Genomic DNA, 18,868 nt, shown 5'->3' with positions numbered 1-18,868 from the left:
TTCTGACATCTCCATGAAATTAAAGAAGGCCCTAAGAACACAGAATACCATGTAGTAGACCTTCTTGTAAGTGGACATCCGACCCAATCTGAGTCACAAAAAGCTCGTAACCGAAGATCACTATTTGAGGAAAAGAACAAGCCTTGACCAGGAGCTGACTTGAGGTAGTGTACCACTCGCAAAGCTGTCTCCCAATGAGCTTTTCGAGGTTGATGCATAAACCTGCTTAATATATGAACAAGATATGTAATATCTGACCTTGACACTGTGAGATAAATCAATCTTCCAACCAAACGCCTATACTTCTCTGGATCTTTGAGTAACTCAGTCTTATCTGACAACTTTAAACCACGTTCCATGGGTGTATCAACAGGGGCAGCGTGCAATAATCCTACATCTTTTATAATTTCTAACGCATACTTGCGCTGACAAATAAAAATTCCTCTTAGATGCAGAAACCTCAATGCCAAGAAAATACTTTAAGTTGCCAAGATCTTTCAAACGGAATGTTTTATGCAAAAATTTCTTCACATCAGCTATACTCACAGGATCATTGCTAGTAATTAATATGTCATCAACATATATCAATAAGACTGTAAAAGACTTGCCTTGCCTCCTGGTAAAAAGAGAGTAGTCCGCTCTAGATTGTAAAAAACCAGCAGACCGAATGACTTCTGAAAATCTAGAAAACCACTGCCTTGAAGCCTGTTTCAGACCGTACAAGGATTTATGCAACCGACAAACCAAATGCTCATCCCGCTGTCTCTGGAGCCCTGGCGGTGGAGACATATAAATTTCTTCATCCAGATTGCCATGGAGAAAAGCATTGTTGACATCGAGTTGAGAAAGGGACCAGCCACGAGACGCAGCCAATGCAAGTAGACAACAGATTGTAACAATTTTAGCAGTAGGAGAAAAGGTGTCCTGATAGTCAATACCTGCCAACTGCGTGAAGCCCTTGGCCACCAACCTTGCCTTGTAACGTTCAATGGAACCATCAGAGTGGTGCTTGACTTTGTAAACCCATCGACAACCAATGGGGTCTTCCCAGGGGGCTGCGTGGTGAGGGTCCATGTACCGTTGTCCTGTAAGGCCTTCAACTCGGATCTCAGGCATCCTGCCATTCTGGAACAGAAACCGCCTCAGAATAGGAGGTCGGTTCACTGACTGCACTAATCTGAGCAACAAAAGAGGAGTAGGCAGGAGTGTAGCAATGATAAGAGACATAATGTTCCCGGCACCGGGGACGACAGAGGGGTAGGGAAAGGAGTGGAAAAGGACGACAGAGGAGGGACGAGTGGGGCAGGCGGTTTGGGTCGACGGGAATATTGTCGAAGGGTGACAGTGGGCCGGACAGGAGGAGGTGGAGGCGGATCGGAGGTAGTGGTGGCGGTGAAGGTTGGGTGTCTGGGGTTGGCTGAGAAGAAGAAACTGTTATGGGAGGTACATGGGAGTCAAAAGTGGAATAAAAAAAGGAATTAGTGAGAAGTGGGATTGGGCCTGGGTCATGGGCCAAGGGGCAGAAGGAAGAGTGGGCTGAGTGGAGGCATAAGGAAACACATCTTCATGAAATCTAACATCGCGACTGGTAAAAATTTTCTTAGTTGATAAGTTAAACAATTTGAAGGCTTTTTGACTGACCGGGTAACCAATGAAAATGGAAGGAATTTTTCGGGTGTCAAATTTATGAGTAGTGTGCACATTCGTTGCATAAGCTAAGCATCCAAAAACCCGAAGATGAGAAAAAGAAGGCGGTTTTGAGTAAAGAAGCTCAAAAGGAGTTTTGTAAGAAAGGATGGGAGAGGGCAACCGAGTGATTATGTGGACGGCTGTGAGGACACACTCCCCCCAGAATTGTGGAGGAAGGTGAGCATGAAATTTTAAAGCACGAGCCATCTGTAGAATATGGCGATGCTTGCACTCCACAACCCCATTTTGTTGAGGTGTGTAAACACAATAATGTTAGAAGACAACACCATTATCTTGAAAAAAAGGAGCGAAGTGAAATAAATTCACTACCATTGTCACTTCGAAAAGTTTTAATGCGAGAGTCAAATTGAGTGAGAATGTGAACAAAAAAACGTTTCAAAAGTGGTTGTGTTTCATCTTTGTGCTGCATTAAGAAAACCCAAGTAAATCTGGTGAAGTCATTCACAATAGTAAGGAAATAAAAAGCACCAGAAAGAGAAGGGTGTCGATAACGAACCCAAATATCACAATGAATTATTTCAAAAGGTCTTGTAGAAGAAATAGAACTAGGACTGAATGGTAATCGACTCTGCTTAGCCAAAGGACATACATGACAAACATTATTTGGCTGAATGGAAAAATGTAAGAAATTCTTTGCTATGTGACTTAAACATGGAGAGGAAACATGACCCAAGCGATTATGCCAAAGATTGGTAGGGGAAATGGCAAGGTTGTAAGATGATCTGGAAGGACTAGTAATGGAAGGACTACTGGTTTTCTCCGTCGCTAGTGCCACCAAATAGTATAGCCCATCACGTTCTTTACCCAAACCAATCGTCCTCTTCGTAGCCAGATCCTTCAAAACGCACCAATAAGGATAGAATGTCACTGAACAATTCAGACCTCTTGTCAAACGGCTAACCGACATTAAATCAACTTTGAACTTTGGCACAAATAGCACATCATGTAAATAATATATGGTACTCAGAGGCAAAGACTCTGTAGCTTCAATATGCACTTTTTCTCCACTAGGTAGCAAAACAGGTGGTAATGCACAATTTTTATTTTTATTCAACAATTTAGAGGACGAAGTAGTATGATCTGTCGCCCCGCTATCAATTATCCAATTGCGCAAAGTGACTCTAGACAAACCTGGCTACGTTACTGCATTTGCTTTGGAACTAGAGCCAGTATTTGGATTGGGCTTTTGGGCTTGTTGGAGTGTAGCTAAAAACTTTTTGAATTGGGCCTCAGATGAAGTAATTGTTGATCCATTCTCCTCTTCTACAATGTCCATCGCAGTAACTTGGTTTGTAGAAGGAGAGTGCATGACTGGAGCAGCAGTGTTCTTCTTAGGGAAATTTTCGGATCCTTGCTTTGCCTTAGGATGACCTGGAGGAAAACCAATCAAGTGAAAGCAGGTTTGGACCCAATGTCCTGGATCACCACAATAGGTACAATGAGGCCTTCCCCTTCCTCGACCTGAACCAAAACGAGTGGTGAAGCCACGTTCTGCATCTCGACCGGTTTGAAAAGTTGGTCGGTCACCACGACTGCTTCTACTGCCTGTCTGATTTGGCCTGACGCAGCTCCAGACAGCCATGGTGGCGGCGCTTAAACTGGACTCCGCCGCGGCATGTGAAGACACAATGAAACGCTGTTTTTCCTCTTATGCAACGGCAGAATATGCTTGTCTAACACTTGGAAGGGGATTCATCAAGAGGATTTGACCGCGGGTCGCACTGTAAGTCTCATTTAATCCCATCAAGAATTACATGAGCTTTTGTTGATCTGTCTGTGTTCCTTGTGGTGCTTCTGAATAAGACGCCAATTCATCCCATAAACTTTTCAATTTTATGTAGTATGCTGAAACCTGAGTGAAGCGATATCTCGCTGAATTTCAAATATGTGAGGTGCATTGCCTTGTGAAAAACGCTCACATAAATCTTCCCATACCTCATGAGCTGTAGGATAGTAGATGATACTGTCAGCAATTTCAGAACTTACTGTGTTAACGATCCATGAATGGACCATGACGTTGCATCTTGACCAGGTCGCATATCCTTCTGGGTCTGCTTCGGCTGATGGAGCTTTGATTGAACCATTCACAAAGCCGAGCTTGTTTTTAGAATTGAGAGCTAATGTCATAGCCCATTTTTCCAACCTGTGTAGTTGTCTCCATTCAATGGTTTGGAGACTAGGACCAATCCAGGATGGTCTGAATGATGAGTGAAGAATGGATTTGAGATATCAGATTTTGACTTATCTGAATTGGATGGTGGTGGTGGGACACCATCACCAGCCATGGTGATTGTGGCTTTGTAAAATTGTTGTTGAGAAGACTAAAGAAGAGTCAAGATCGTGTGTCCTGCTCTGATACCATGAAAAACAGTAGAGACAGATTTTTGCTCTATTGATCTGTATATCATATATACAAGAATACAGCTTGATTCTAGGATACAAAAAGGAAAACTATTCTAGGCCTATTAATGCCTAATAATGTGATGATACAGAATGAATGATACAGAATGAATGTGTTGAATATTGACAGCTACACGAAGCTAATTTTGCTTTACTTTCTAACACCTACCTCCTTTATCTATAGCAGACAAGAAGAAGACTAGGTACCACAAGTTCCAATATATCTAACAAACTACATATATATGTTGAAAGATATGCTAGGCTATGATGAGAGGCTGTAGTGGTGAAGACTGAAGAAGGACTATCATATTGTACACGAAATGAGTGGTCAAATGGATAGCAATGAGGGACACTGGGCGGCTTGTGAGAAATCATGAAATCACATGGGTTTGTTTTTGTCTTGCCATTCACGTAACTCATTATCCTCTTGTTGGAAAATTTGGTCGATGGATGCTACTTCTATCACCGGATTTCACCTCCTACAAAATATCAAAAATACAATATATTAATAACAAATAATAATCATAATGTTATTGTCATAATAGATTAAAATAATAAGAATTATAGGACTTATCTCTTGCATTTGTAGACTTCCAAAGGACACATCATTCGAAAAGAGTTTAAGGTTGAGGCGTGTAAACACTGCCCTTAAGAGTAGATTTCGCCCATCAGAGACAATGTCTCGGTATAGCAGGTTTATGGCGCCCTACCCTCCAGGGTACAACAACCGTTAATCCTTGTAAGCGTACACTCGCAAACTTGGATCCTAGAAATGCTTGATTTTTTCCTTTGGCATTATGGAAGAGCAAGAAAAATGAACACTCTAGAATATGTATGAACTCATTAGAGAAATGGCTACGGAGAGAACTATAGAAGATAATGAATTTCATTGTGTGTGTAAGACCAAGAAGTGATAGGTATATATAGTAGATGAAAAGGCTTAGAGATATCATGCAAATTTAATAAGATAATTATTGGAATATTGTAACTCCCGTAATAACCTTAATATGCTCTAATTATGAGCATAATGAATTAGTAACATTTTAGAATAAATGTATAATAAAAAGTTTTTCAATGAATTGGGAGTTACACAAAGTATTTTGAAATATCGAATCAAAATTTCCAACAATCCCCCACATATTTCAAAATACGTACGGAAGCTGCTAAATGAAAAAGGAAATTATAGAGTGCCAAAGGAAAATGAGAATCCAATGCTTCTAAACTGGTTCTTTTGGACTATGAACCAGCCATAGGATACATAATTGTGATCCACAGAAATTTGGTGAAAATTAAATTTTCTATGAACCAAAAATTCTTAATATGAATCAGAGAACTACCATCCACACTGAACTCTCGAAATCAAGCATTTTCCGCGGGTGGGTACGAATAGGCCATGCACCCCTACCTAGATATTCATGAGTGCTCTAGAAGACTTGCCCAAGTTTCATAGGAAGCAGCCCCACTTCCACACTCATATAGGTAATTCCATCAAGTGTGTACTGGAATCAAACACACCACCCATGTTTAAGGGCTATGGTACTTATTAAGAACAAAGTTCATCCTTATACGTTCCAGTTAAAGCACTATCTATGCATCATAGGGATTGACTCAAAGTCTTACTCTGATAGTGCGTCACTGATCAACAAGTGACTTGTTATTACCCATATGAACCTACTTCCTGGGATCGCCATTCACATAGGTTGGGTTACCATCACTCTTGACCTTTGTTATATGCATAATCTCATCCCCCTCGATGTATTAACTACCAGCTTCGGCCTTTAGCCTAGTGGCTTTGTCAGAGTATTGACCAAAATCAACTCTGACCTACACAGCTTATTGAATAATATTCTCAACAATAAGTAATCTTTATTGAATTTTTAGTTATCCAATATATCTCATTTAAATATAAGAGCCTATTTTTCTTGTTTTTTTCTTGACCCCCACATTTTGAGTCTATATGAATTAGCCTCAGGCTCATATATATATATATATATATATATATATATATATATATATATATATATATATATATATATATATATATATATATATATGGGCAAGATAATATCAAGCCATATATATTCAGGCAACGAATCTTCGCAGGTCAAGGATTTGAAAATTTAATAGGCAACATTATTTATCCAATTCCGTGACTTCAGATACTTTAGTCACCCCCCACATTTGTAGCCATCTTCTTGATCAAAATTAAATTTGATCATGGAAGTACATCGAATGTCCATTTTCTCAAAGCATAAACCGAAGGCAGCAATCAATGAGATAGTTTTTCAGGGCATCAGTGTAACAGACAATATCGAGGTATCAACAAATGAAAAGTGCATATATTTATTTGCTTTTAGGCAACATTGACCGAAAGGCAACAAAAATTCGAAAGGCAACCCAAAACCTTTAAGGCAACATCCGAGCAAATACCGTAGTAAGCAACAATATATAATCGTGGTAATAATACTGACGTACACCTTCAATGGCTAGGCAACCATGTTTAGATACTTTTTGTCTTTGCATTATATCCGGAAGCACAGATAATATATAATCAGGCAACTATTTACCAAATTCTCAAGGCAACCATGTTCATTATCATTTGAATATCGAGGCAACCCTTACTACTAGCTTATAGCCAAATTATAAGGCAACATTTTTCAAAAGGCATCAATAGCAGGGACATATTAATATCCCGTGGCATCAAATTACCAAAGACAACCGTCAATATAAAACTGACAAATAATTTCTCAATGCGTTATTCATGATAACACTTTTTTTTTTTTGGGCCGTGACCACTCACCCAATTTTAAAATAAAAATTGCCCACTTGCTCCACTAAGAGTTTTTTAACCCCCTTTACCCAATTTAAACGCAAGTGACATTTTTACCCCCAATCTAATTAATAAACTACAAACTTCTCTCTCCCTCCCCTATCAGACTCTCTCTCTCTCCCCCCTCCTCCTCGTTGGAGCGTCGGAGCTCTCTCTCTCTCTCTCTCTCTCCACCCTCCTCCTCAATGGAGCGTCGGAGCACCGGAGTCCGATCCACAGCGGTGAAAACTTCGCTGCAGAAGTCGTCGCCCGGCGAGTCGATGACGGTGACGGAACCTTTCCGGCAGATTATGAGCCATCTCGGCTCTGTTTCTCGATCCAGATCTTGGCCGGGTCTTGCTTGGGGAACCCGACGGCAACGAAGACGTAAGGTGGTTGAGGTTGAGGTCGGTGGTCGTCGTGGCCCGGTGAGTCGATGACGGTGACGGAACCTTTCCGGCGGATTCTGGGCCATCTCTGCTCTGTTTCTCGATCCGAATCTTGGCCGGGTCTTGCTTGGGGAACATGACGGCAACGAAGACGTAAGGTGGTTGAGGTTGAGGTCGGTGGTCCGGTCCCATCAACCTTGTTTCGCCAACTCTTCCCATCTCGACGAAGACAATGACGATCCAACTCCGCTCCCCTTACACAACCGCTCCCCGACCACTCCTGCACCGGCCTCACACTCCGGTAGGTGCCCAAAGCAATTTTTGGGTGCCCATATCCCTTTTTTTTTTTTTGGTATACTATAAGCTTCGAGAATGGGGAAGGAAAAAAAAAAGAAAAAAAAAGGGAACGTGTACAATTGAACATATAAATTGATCAATTGTGTCTGTAGTGTATTCATTTTGGTTTTGGGAGTTTATGCAATTCATTTGAGGACAATAATATGATTATTGGAGCGTAATAATATGATTATTGGGGCAATAATATCATTATTAGGAGGCAATAATATGATTACTGGGAGACAATAATATGATTATTGGGGGACAATAATATGATTACTGGGAGGCAATAATATGATTATTGGGGGGCAGTAATATGCATATAAATTGACCAATTGAGCATGTAGTGTATTCATTTTGATTTTGGGAGTTTATGCAATTCACTGGAGGGCAATAATATGAGTATTGGGGGGCAATAATACTATTATTGGGGGGCAATAATATGGTCACCGGTCGCCGGATTCCCATCACCGGAGTCGGCGGCCGGCCACTGGTCACCGGAGTCCGGCAATGTAATACCCCGAAAAATCCAAATTAAATTCTGTGGATTTTTAGAAATGATTTCACGATAGTGGGAGCGAGTACGAGGCTCGGAGGAATTGTGGAATTAGTTCGAACGATTAATTTTCGAAAAACGAACGTTATTTAGGGGGTCTCAAAAAGTGACTTTTTATACATTGGGAATTTGGGAAAACTTTCTTCATGAAAGTTGTAGAGGACATTAAACCGAGTGCGTGCATATGTGGTACGTAAAAATCGGAGTTCGTATGCGAAAGTTATAAGCAAAATATGAAAGTTACTGTTTATGGTAGATTGGTATAAATTTGAAATGTTACTGTAGCCAGGTAACTTTTCTTTCTTTTCTCTCTCCTTCCCCCGTGCTCTCTCAGTCTCTCTCTTCTGCAACTCTCTCTTTCTCTCTTCTGCAACCTCCTCTTTCACCACCTCTAGACCACCAAATGGCGAGCTGCGAGCATCGATAGACTCGTCTCTTCCTCCTTATCACGCATGTGGGAGTTGTTTACGACGATTTGGCCGGAAATGTGGAGATCGAAGCCAACATTTTTACTGTAGCAAATTAGTCAACGCCGATTTCCGGCCACCTCCAGTCATAAACCCAGGTCCATTAGAAGCGCCTTAAGCCGCTCTTCATGCTCGCCAAGTCTCATAACCCAGATCGAAGCATGGAGGAAGAAAGCATAATTGGAAAATTTCACTGTACATCGGAGTGCTTAATTGTTCGGCTACTTCAAGGTATTTTCTGACTTTGTCACAGTTGAGAAAGTGATTGGAAATGTTGAGATGATGCTGTGGATGAAATTTGGTGGCCAGAGGAGGTGGTTGACCGCCGTTGACCGCCCACTGACCGCCGCTTGTGGCGGCGTATTCGACCATATTTTGAGTTTTTATTATCTAGGTGATGATCTACGCATCCTTACGAGCGTTTTGATATATTACAAGGTCATTTTAGAAAACGTTGATAAATAGTGAATTTATGTTTTGACGTTACTATTTAACGTTTTTACGTTTTATCTTCGGTTTACGATCTGTGAGGATCTGACCATCGGTTTTACTTCAAATTTGGATATGATGATCTTATGACTGTCCCAGTGGCTTTGTGTGGTCATGGGCGAAGATCCGACCGTTGGATCTTCGTATAAATGTAAAACAATGATTCGGAAGGCGATTCGTGAGAATCCGACCGTCAGATTTTCGTATAATTTTATGGAGATGTTTGTTAGAGTGATTCAAGAAGATCTGACCATTGGATCTTTGTGATAATTTTGGAGGATGATCCTAAGGGCGATCCGTGAGGATCCGACCGTTGGATCATCGTATAATTAGGATCCGACCGTTGGATCATCGTATAAATTCGATCTGACCGTTGGATCATCATTAAATTAGAATCCGACCGTTGGATTTCCGTATATGTGTTGTTTATGAATGATTGCTAAGTTAAGATCGTATCTGACTAGGTGATTGACGGTTTGAGTTGGTGGACGATTGTGGATCGTATTTTGAGCTGAATTGAAGACGCAGCGGGATTATCGAGGTGAGTAAACCTCACGTGGTTCATATTACGAACCCAATACAATTAATTGCTTATTTTGTTGCAATCATATGAACTATTGTTGGTATTACTAGACATTCCTGTGTGAATGTCTGTATATATATTATTACGTGAAATAATATGTATTGTTGGAGTTGTGTTGAGTTTATTGTTGAGAAACAATATATTGTGAGAGGTATTGAGTTTATTGTTGAGAAACAATATATTGTGAGAGGTGTTGAGTTTTATTGTTGAGGAACAATAAATTGTTGTGATCTGTGGAGATCACTAGGTCACGAGGTGACCATGGCATCTATTAGTGAATCACGCTCTCGTACCGGGCTGGTGGTTATTAATAGTATTAAATCGTAATCACGTCTGTGGCCGGACGAGTGGTTACGTTCAGTTAGAGCTCTAGTCTGTCTGCCAAATGTGGAGTGACCTTATGAGTGAATTTGAGAGTAACTCATAAGTGTCAATATATATATGGTAACCTTATGAGGGAAATTGAGAGTAACTCATAAGGGTCTATATATATATATGAGTCTGTCTGCCAAATGTGGAGTGACCTTATGAGTGAATTTGAGAGTAACTCATAAGTGTCAATATATATATGGTAACCTTATGAGGGAAATTGAGAGTAACTCATAAGGGTCTATATATATATATGAGTCTGTCTACCAAATGTTGGGAAATCTTATGAGCGAATTTGAGAGTAACTCATAAGTGTCTATATATATATATATATGAGAGTGAGTGATCTTATGAGCTAAATTGAGAGTAACTCATAAGTGTCTATATATATATATGAGAGTGAGAAAGTAACGTGGGTTTGTGGTGGTCTTGTAATTTAATAAATCAACAGTTCTTTCTTGTTTACTCATACTAGCTGTCAAAAGCTTACCGGGTTTTGTGTTGTTGCAACTCCCGGTACACTATTCAAATTGTGTAGCGGGAAATCCTACAGGACAGGAGAACCAGGACGGTGATCGTGCGGTTAGAGCAATTGTTAGAGTTTTACAGCAATTGTAAGTTGTGAGGTGCGTTATGCTCATTTAGAGCTTTACAATATTGCTTGTGAGAGTGAATTGTAATAATGAACTCGAGGTTTCGAGATTTGGAGTTTGTGTACCGTGTGGTGAAGTTATATTGAGAAAAAAAAATTCAGAATGTTTATTTGATTAAATGGTTTAATTCATGTTTCGGATTTGAATTTATCATTCAAAATTCGGGGCGTGACAGTTTGGTATCAGAGCGTAAGGTGCATATTTGGTGATGTGTCAATACCTTCCGAGTGATGGCCCGTCTGCAGCGGATCCCCATCGTGTGCTCTTCGGTATTGGCTAAGTCATTGGGTATGCGTGAGTGTTGGGAGTTGTTTAGGCCGCTAGGTCGTTTAGGGAACGTGAATACCTTCCCTATAGTATTGACTTGGTTAATATGAATTTGTATTTGACTTATACTGTGTTTTAAGTGTTATACATGTCTTAGCCAAGCATACTATACTCCTTAGGTGATGGAGATTCGAAGGGGTTGTACTTAGAACCTTACAGTTGTCTTGTAGGTTCGTATTGGAATAAGTTCAGTGGCCGCGAGTTACAATCCTTGAGGAATAGGAACCTCTTGATTCAACTCTGTTAAGTCAACGAGGATTGTTTTATGGAAATGAGGTTCTTTTGATTGTTGAAGTGTTTGGTTGAAGACATGGTGTGGACCTATGCACGTACCTAGTGTGGATACGAGTATGAATTGTTATAAATTTTGTCTTCTTAAGTTGGACGTACAGATGTTTAGATGAGGTGTACGTATCAAGGATTAGATATCTTGTTTTATAAAGAGACGTCTTAGTGGAGTTTTGGTAATTGACATGTGATACGTGATTAAAGTGACTCTGAGGCAATTATGCTGACCTTGTGTGAGATTGAATTCTTAGTGTAGACTAAGAAGGTTGTGTGGTGATTTTATATACACTACGTGATGAACTTTTAGAAGGAAAAGTTATGAGTAAAAGTATGGGTTTTTCCCTGATGTCTATAGCAGACTTGTGAATATAGTTTTGTTCAAGTGAATGAAATTGAATTTTGTGGCCTTTGTGTGGTGAACTAGTTTTCTTAAGTTTTGGATCGTAGTATGGAGATGGGCTGCAGTGAATTTGAAGTTGTTGTGTGTTTTAAGTTTAAGTAGGCGGGACACTTAAAGTTTTGCAATGGAGTTGATTTTGGTGTAATTAATTGGGAGAGTTAGAATCAGTTCTTGTGAATGATGTTGGATGAGAGTGTGTGCCTTTGGTGATTGATTTTAGGTGTTATAGTTAAACGCAATTTCGGATATTGATTTTAGTGATTTTGTTAGGTATCCATAGTGGTTCAAGTGAATTACTATGTGATATGGAGTTTGATTTGATTTCTGAATCGCTAAATGTTAGGGATTGAATTGTGGTGAGTTTTTGTTGAAACAATTGATAGATGGAATTATCGAGATTCTATAAGAGTTGTAAGAGTAACTCTAAAAACGTGGGTTTTTCCTAGCTAACTCAGGATGTGTTTAGCTTTATAAATCCCTAATCCTATCGATGAAATTGTTGTGTTTGGTTTGACTCAGAGGATACTAGCTAGACCTCGATGCGACTTAATTGATTGTTGGATTCTTTTTGAGTGATTGTTTTTATTGCATCATTATGAAAGATGTGTGCAGTAGAGTTGTTTATGGTTTTGAAAACAGTATTGGGTGACCAAGGTTCGATCCTTGGTGTTGTTGTTGGTTAAACAAACAGGAAAGAAAACATGCACACCATCTTATTGAGTTTATATTACAAAAAAAAAAAAAAAAAAAAAAAAGCGAGGACTATGCTATACTAAGCCTAGTCAGTAGCTCCGGATGGGTTGAGGCTGAGCTCAAGAGAAACGTTTGAGCCACTGTGGTAACCGCCTGAGCCACCAGAATAGTAACCAAAAGCGCTACCTTCCTCGGAAGTAGCCTTCAGGTTACCAAAGACGTCCTCGCCGTGCACGGGGAACAGAGGAAGAGTTTGAACCTCCTGGTGATCTCCTCCTCGTTGTTGCAGGGATGTTTGTCCTCCTGTTGTGCCAAAAGAGTTGTACTAGTATTAGTGTTGAAGTGTGAGGAAGAATATGAAACAGAATTTAAATCAAGAAATCCTTCATTACCAGTAGAATAGGTGGAACCAAAGTTGAGATCAATGGATCTACCATCATCAGTAGAACTAGTGGACCCAAAATTGATGTCAATGGATCCACCAGCTGGCCCAAAATTGATGTCGATGGATCCACCAGCACCAGTAGAACCAGTGGACCCAAAATTGAGATCAATGGATCTACCAGTACCAAGAGAACTAGTTCTCATGGGCACTGGAGCAGCCTGATTACACCTATTCATCTGCTTCTCTCGAGCCCTGACGTTCTGGAACCAAAAGTAAATGTTCTTACCCTCAACATACCCATACTGGTTCAGCTGGAGACAGATCTCGTGAATCTGCTCTGTAGTTGGGCACTTAAATCCCTTGACATAGTAAAGATCCTTGAGGATTCTTATTTGTTCTGGAGTAGGAATCCACCTGGTACGGCTTCGCCAGAAATCCATGTTGGCACTACTTCCAGCTGCTTGGGTGTTTCCTCCCTCCTCTGTTGGTTGCTGTTGTTGTGGTTCCATTTGTTGCGGGGTTTGGAGCTCCATTAGTTGCAGAGTTCGTGGCTCTTGGGTCATGGGGTGAGAGGATGTGGAAATCGAGGAATACATGGTTTAGTGTTTGAGGGAGATTTTGTTAGAAGGATTGGAGTTGTTGAACTGGTGATTGGAGATCTGAGATTCTCAGAGGAAAGATGAGATCGAATCTTCAAATGGAAGAAAAGATCTGAGAAAGAAGGATTGAAGATTTGGAGGAAAAGATTGAAGATCTGAAAGTTCAGAGGAAAGATGGGATTGAATCAACTAGATGGGAGAGAAGATCAGAAGAGAAGGATTGAAATTGATGAAGAAAGGATTTGAGAAGAGAAAGGCTGAAGAGTTGAGAGAGAAAGGCTTGAGCTCGGAAGAAAATTTCTTTTCTTTTGGAGTGAACAGTTTTTCCCCAGAATGCACCTATTTATAGAACAAGGTGAGCAGATCTCCACCGTTGGATGAACGATCTCAGAATTTGAATCCACGCGTTGGATTAAAGTCATCCGAAAACCCGGAAAAGTTGTTGGCGCGTGGAGAGCGTGTAAGGGGACAGGCCGAACCTCGAGATGCTGTGGCAGACAGCTTTAGCCGAAAGCAGATTTGACTGCCGTAAATCACGGAAGGGATAAGCCGTGACACAAGTGGGCCGTACTTGGGCCTGTCTCGGATCAAGGCATCACTGTAGCTGTGGGTGGAGGCCTGATGGGCCGAGTTTCAGAAACAGTTTTGGACATGATGGGCCGAGTTTCTGAAACAGTTTTGGATGAGTTGGGCCGAATTGTTGAAACAGTTGAAACAGTTGGTTTAAATAAAAGGATTGGTATGGATAATAACGTGAGCAGCCGTGCTCGAGTGGTTGAGTGTACAGTTCGTGTACAAGAGGTCTGAGGTTCGAACCTCGCCTCTCGTTTATTTTTATTATGTTCGTTTATGACATAATAAGTATAAAATTTGTACACATTATATTAAGCACAGCTTGTGCTCCAGTGGTTGGGGGACAAAGGTTTCGTGCGGCAGGTTGAGGTTTCGAACCTTGCCTTCCCCGTTATTTTATTTATGTCGCTTATGACATAATAAATATAACACGTGAGCATATATTAATGAAGGCAGCTCTTGCTTCAGTGGTTGGGAGCAAAACCTTCGTGTTCGAGGTCGGGAGTTCGAACCTTACCTCTTACAAATATTTTTGGATCTCGTATATGCTTGATATACGGACGTGTATACGGTATGTACGGTATACATACGTATATACGGTCTGTACGGTATGTATACGTATATACAGTTGTACAGTATGCATACGTATATACGGTCTGTACGGTATACATACGTATATACAGTTGTACGGTATGCATACGTATATACGGTCTGTACGGTATGCATACGTATATACGGTATGTACAATTTCATACCGTAGCCGAGCTGGAAGTTGGTGGGCCGATTGGTAGGCCCAAATAGTAAGCCCAATTGTTCGGCCCGATTGGTAGGCCCAATTGTTCGGCCCGAATGGTAGGCCCAAATGGTAGGCCCAAATGTTAAGCCCAATCGTTCGGCCCGAATAGTAGGCCCAAATGTTAAACCCAAAGTGGTTTGGGCCGGTTCGAAATGTGGATGGTTCGGTTTCTTCGGCTCAATTGGCCAGCCTTAATGCTTAGCCCAAGGATTGAGCAAGCCCAAGTCATCATCACTGGGTCACATGTTTTATTGGCGTGCTTTGGAGAATGATTTGTTTTGAGTGATGCTAATTGAGTAGCGAAACGCTTTGTGGGAGTGTTTACTGTGCTTGTATGCCAGTACAGGGTGAAGATCTATGTGAGGATCTATGAGATAATCTCTGTGAAGATCTAAGTAATGATCTATGTGATGATCCATGTGATGATTTTGTGTAATTGATGTGGAGTGATGTTGAGCAGTTGTGTTGTGAGTTTACGTTTGTGATGAAAGGATTTAGTGGCCATAGGAATGTATTTTTATACAAAGGGCTGAGGCTTTGTAGATTACTACAGATTTGGAAAAGATGGAGATTCTATAGTTAGGTCAACCTTAATCGAGAGGAATTGACTTACGCTTAAATTTCGGGACGAAATTTCTTTAAGGAGGGTAGATTGTAATACCCCGAAAAATCCAAATTAAATTCTGTGGATTTTTAGAAATGATTTCACGATAGTGGGAGCGAGTACGAGGCTCGGAGGAATTGTGGAATTAGTTCGAACGATTAATTTTCGAAAAACGAACGTTATTTAGGGGGTCTCAAAAAGTGACTTTTTATACATTGGGAATTTGGGAAAACTTCCTTCATGAAAGTTGTAGAGGACATTAAACCGAGTGCGTGCATATGTGGTACGTAAAAATCGGAGTTCGTATGCGAAAGTTATAAGCAAAATATGAAAGTTACTGTTTATGGTAGATTGGTATAAATTTGAAATGTTACTGTAGCCAGGTAACTTTTCTTTCTTTTCTCTCTCCTTCCCCCGTGCTCTCTCAGTCTCTCTCTTCTGCAACTCTCTCTTTCTCTCTTCTGCAACCTCCTCTTTCACCACCTCTAGACCACCAAATGGCGAGCTGCGAGCATCGATAGACTCGTCTCTTCCTCCTTATCACGCATGTGGGAGTTGTTTACGACGATTTGGCCGGAAATGTGGAGATCGAAGCCAACATTTTTACTGTAGCAAATTAGTCAACGCCGATTTCCGGCCACCTCCAGTCATAAACCCAGGTCCATTAGAAGCGCCTTAAGCCGCTCTTCATGCTCGCCAAGTCTCATAACCCAGATCGAAGCATGGAGGAAGAAAGCATAATTGGAAAATTTCACTGTACATCGGAGTGCTTAATTGTTCGGCTACTTCAAGGTATTTTCTGACTTTGTCACAGTTGAGAAAGTGATTGGAAATGTTGAGATGATGCTGTGGATGAAATTTGGTGGCCAGAGGAGGTGGTTGACCGCCGTTGACCGCCCACTGACCGCCGCTTGTGGCGGCGTATTCGACCATATTTTGAGTTTTTATTATCTAGGTGATGATCTACGCATCCTTACGAGCGTTTTGATATATTACAAGGTCATTTTAGAAAACGTTGATAAATAGTGAATTTATGTTTTGACGTTACTATTTAACGTTTTTACGTTTTATCTTCGGTTTACGATCTGTGAGGATCTGACCATCGGTTTTACTTCAAATTTGGATATGATGATCTTATGACTGTCCCAGTGGCTTTGTGTGGTCATGGGCGAAGATCCGACCGTTGGATCTTCGTATAAATGTAAAACAATGATTCGGAAGGCGATTCGTGAGAATCCGACCGTCAGATTTTCGTATAATTTTATGGAGATGTTTGTTAGAGTGATTCAAGAAGATCTGACCATTGGATCTTTGTGATAATTTTGGAGGATGATCCTAAGGGCGATCCGTGAGGATCCGACCGTTGGATCATCGTATAATTAGGATCCGACCGTTGGATCATCGTATAAATTCGATCTGACCGTTGGATCATCATTAAATTAGAATCCGACCGTTGGATTTCCGTATATGTGTTGTTTATGAATGATTGCTAAGTTAAGATCGTATCTGACTAGGTGATTGACGGTTTGAGTTGGTGGACGATTGTGGATCGTATTTTGAGCTGAATTGAAGACGCAGCGGGATTATCGAGGTGAGTAAACCTCACGTGGTTCATATTACGAACCCAATACAATTAATTGCTTATTTTGTTGCAATCATATGAACTATTGTTGGTATTACTAGACATTCCTGTGTGAATGTCTGTATATATATTATTACGTGAAATAATATGTATTGTTGGAGTTGTGTTGAGTTTATTGTTGAGAAACAATATATTGTGAGAGGTATTGAGTTTATTGTTGAGAAACAATATATTGTGAGAGGTGTTGAGTTTTATTGTTGAGGAACAATAAATTGTTGTGATCTGTGGAGATCACTAGGTCACGAGGTGACCATGGCATCTATTAGTGAATCACGCTCTCGTACCGGGCTGGTGGTTATTAATAGTATTAAATCGTAATCACGTCTGTGGCCGGACGAGTGGTTACGTTCAGTTAGAGCTCTAGTCTGTCTGCCAAATGTGGAGTGACCTTATGAGTGAATTTGAGAGTAACTCATAAGTGTCAATATATATATGGTAACCTTATGAGGGAAATTGAGAGTAACTCATAAGGGTCTATATATATATATGAGTCTGTCTGCCAAATGTGGAGTGACCTTATGAGTGAATTTGAGAGTAACTCATAAGTGTCAATATATATATGGTAACCTTATGAGGGAAATTGAGAGTAACTCATAAGGGTCTATATATATATATGAGTCTGTCTACCAAATGTTGGGAAATCTTATGAGCGAATTTGAGAGTAACTCATAAGTGTCTATATATATATATATATATGAGAGTGAGTGATCTTATGAGCTAAATTGAGAGTAACTCATAAGTGTCTATATATATATATATGAGAGTGAGAAAGTAACGTGGGTTTGTGGTGGTCTTGTAATTTAATAAATCAACAGTTCTTTCTTGTTTACTCATACTAGCTGTCAAAAGCTTACCGGGTTTTGTGTTGTTGCAACTCCCGGTACACTATTCAAATTGTGTAGCGGGAAATCCTACAGGACAGGAGAACCAGGACGGTGATCGTGCGGTTAGAGCAATTGTTAGAGTTTTACAGCAATTGTAAGTTGTGAGGTGCGTTATGCTCATTTAGAGCTTTACAATATTGCTTGTGAGAGTGAATTGTAATAATGAACTCGAGGTTTCGAGATTTGGAGTTTGTGTACCGTGTGGTGAAGTTATATTGAGAAAAAAAAATTCAGAATGTTTATTTGATTAAATGGTTTAATTCATGTTTCGGATTTGAATTTATCATTCAAAATTCGGGGCGTGACAGGCAAGGTATCCGACGACTTCTCTCTCTAAGTGAGAAAGGAGGAGAGGGCAAAAAAGTCCTAAAAAAGAATTAATTGGGTAATAGGGAAATAATCTCTTAGAGTATTTTGGGTAAATGGGGTTAAAAAACTCTTAGTGGAGCAAGTGAGCAATTTTTAAGCTGAAATTGGGTAAATGATCATTTCCCCTTTTTTTTTTAGGCAACCAAGGCATCATCTTAATCAAGAGGCAATGAAAATATTGAGAGGCAACAACTTTATTATTTCCGAAGAAACAATAATCTGAAGGCAACAATTCAATTTTTTTTTTCTACCTTGAAGAAAAAATACTTTGAAGGGACGTATTCCGAAGGCAACAACAAAGGAACAACTTTTCGAGTTATGACGGTAAAAAATATTTTAATGCATAGAAAATAATTATGGTTCAAATCATATAACAAGAGAATTAAAAACTCTTGCTAAACCATAAGGTTAATAACAATGATGCAAAATAAATAGTACGAAAATGGTAAAACGATATTATACACAGAAATTAATATAGAAAAGTAAATGTGCAAAACGGTTAGTTTTTAAGTTACAAACATAATTCCATTGAACAATGAAGCGAATG

At 40.1% G+C, this 18,868-nt stretch overlaps 3 long non-coding RNA genes across 3 annotated transcripts; 2 read left to right on the top strand and 1 right to left on the bottom strand.

Moving 5' to 3' along the window:
• Nucleotides 1–2,186: 2,186 nt before the first annotated feature.
• LOC133742723 (uncharacterized) lies at nt 2,187–4,102 on the bottom strand. The gene is made up of 2 exons (XR_009862692.1): nt 2,842–4,102; nt 2,187–2,545 (listed from the first exon to the last, which is right to left on the bottom strand). It is a non-coding gene; the product is annotated as an uncharacterized LOC133742723 (long non-coding RNA).
• Nucleotides 4,103–8,519: 4,417 nt separating this feature from the next.
• On the top strand, nt 8,520–11,059 carry LOC133742725 (uncharacterized). The gene is made up of 3 exons (XR_009862694.1): nt 8,520–8,898; nt 9,621–9,697; nt 10,647–11,059. It is a non-coding gene; the product is annotated as an uncharacterized LOC133742725 (long non-coding RNA).
• Nucleotides 11,060–13,841: 2,782 nt separating this feature from the next.
• On the top strand, nt 13,842–18,215 carry LOC133742726 (uncharacterized). The gene is made up of 3 exons (XR_009862695.1): nt 13,842–16,218; nt 16,941–17,017; nt 17,971–18,215. It is a non-coding gene; the product is annotated as an uncharacterized LOC133742726 (long non-coding RNA).
• The last annotated feature ends 653 nt before the right edge of the window (nt 18,216–18,868 follow it).

Source organism: Rosa rugosa, chromosome 4, assembly GCF_958449725.1.
Source record: "Rosa rugosa chromosome 4, drRosRugo1.1, whole genome shotgun sequence".
Taxonomy (NCBI): Eukaryota; Viridiplantae; Streptophyta; class Magnoliopsida; order Rosales; family Rosaceae; genus Rosa; species Rosa rugosa.
The sequence above is the reverse complement of the archived record's forward strand: the minus strand, read 5'-3'. Positions and strand labels throughout refer to the sequence as shown.